Genomic DNA, 2,197 nt, shown 5'->3' on the forward strand with positions numbered 1-2,197 from the left:
ACAAATTCAGTTCAAGCACTGGAAAGGCTGAAGACAAAAATCTCTGGGATTTAACTGTAAGCAGAGATACTAAATTAGCTCTAATGTCATTAGGAAAGGAGTTTCCTAACATTAGGGTTCAACCAGCAAAGGCTCTTGCACCATCAGTCTCAAATCTGTATTTAAACTCTGTTAATCAGTTCACAGGGGTGTGCAGGATACAATAGAATGCAAGATGGTCACGTTTTTTCCAGGAAGCTTTTTCTATGGTGACAGATGTGTGATCATTTGTACCAATGTTTAACCTCTGTGTAGCATTATCAATCACTTAGGAGTTTTCACAAGGTATATTCTTGATGACCAGACTAAATGAATTAATTGTTTATAACAGAGGTAAAATCATAAAGGAGCACAGAGCTTTCCATAGTATATCACTAGTCATAAAAGGCTTTCTTAGTGACCTGATCAAAATATGGATCAAGGGATAATTTATGTAAATATTAACTCCTAAATTCCTACGGAGGTGGGAGCTGGTTATAGAAATAAGATTAGCTCTTTGGGGTGGGGGAGAGGGTGGAAGGGTGGCAGTGAGGAGAATGTCAGTTGTTATAATTAGGCTTCAGCTAACCTTTAGACAACCACCTGTAAATATATCTGATCACTACCTCTAAAATGCTTTATTGTGCTTAATTTTTACTATTAACCTTAGCAGTTAATGTTAATTTTAAACATATAACAGGGCAAACAACAGTATTAATCCCTGCACACATTAGGCCTGTAGATGCATTTGTCTGCAAACTATGCTTTCTAGACTTATTCTAAAGTATGTTATTTAATATCTGGATAAATTACTGCCATCATTTGCACTTCTATAATGCCTTATGACCAATGATCTCAAAGCATCACTGACATTAACTAATTCACATACTGCACCACTGTAAGGCAAGGGCTATTTCCAATTTGTATATGGGGAAACAGCCAGAGAGAGGTTAACTGACTTGCCCCAGTACCGAACTTCAGTCAATAGCAGAGCCAGGAACAGTACCTAGATCTGAATACCAGTACTTTAAGAACCAGACCATGCTCCCTCTCTCATATGCGCATCCCATGACAAAGCACCACAGAGTGCCAGATTACTTATAGTGCATCAGCTAGAAAATGTACGATACTGGACTAATCTATACTGCCCAGAAGCAGTACAGACTCTAGAAAGTGAGACAACAATTGACACTGTCCCACAAAACAAAACGCCACCATAAGCCACTGAAAGCCTCCAGAATCACAGAATGCCTTTCTGGTATGACACTGGCCAAATTGCGTCACCTCTGTGCCTGTGTTTCCCCTCCCACTTTTCCCTCTGTGTTGTCTGTTTAGATTGGAAGCACTTCAAAGCAGGTACAGACTCTCACCAGGTGTCTGTACAGCACTTGGCACAATGGGGCCCCAATATCAGCCAGATCCTCTTGGCACTACTGTAATACCAGTAAATAATAAATCTTAGTGACATATATAAAATCCAGAGTGGACTTATGAAATGTCCAGATCCCTGGAACAACAGGTTCAAGTACAGCAGGTTATACTTAGCTCTCCCTCCTTGCAAGGGCAAAGGTTGAGTTCCATGCAGTTTGCTGTGATGATGGTGGTGGTCGGGGAGGGGTCTGTTCTTTTGAATGGACCCCAGAAACTGAAGTCCTGCATGGCGTGTGGACATAGTAAAGATACAACTGGTCTCTTCACTGAAGGGTTTGCTCTCATGCACTTAGGCAAAACTTCTCCTCCCCACTCTTTCTGCCCAGAGCTGTTCTGGCTGATTCCCTCGACCCTACAGATGGCTAAATTTCAGTGGTGTTCAGTATATACTGAGGTTCAAGAAGTGCTTTGGATTCCTTTGGGATGAAAATGGCTATATTCGGCATTAGAGAAATAAACAACTGACCAAAACAATTCCAGTAAGAGGGAAAAAAACATGCAAGCCCAAAAAATAATCATTCTCCAACACCGTATATGTTAAAGCTAGATTCTTCTCCAGTGGGAGGCCTCCAACCCTGCACCATCCCAAAACCCTCATGCCTCAACCCTTAAGAATGGAGCAACATCCTCTTTTTTAATACACATTGTTTCAGTGCGGTTAGTGCAAAATGGGAAAGAGGTGAACACTGAATCACTAAAATGAAATAAATATTTAGTTCTGTTCTAAAACAGTAATAAAATAAACTTG

The sequence above is a fragment of the Gopherus evgoodei genome, chromosome 2, assembly GCF_007399415.2.
Source record: "Gopherus evgoodei ecotype Sinaloan lineage chromosome 2, rGopEvg1_v1.p, whole genome shotgun sequence".
In the NCBI taxonomy this organism is placed as follows: domain Eukaryota; kingdom Metazoa; phylum Chordata; order Testudines; family Testudinidae; genus Gopherus; species Gopherus evgoodei.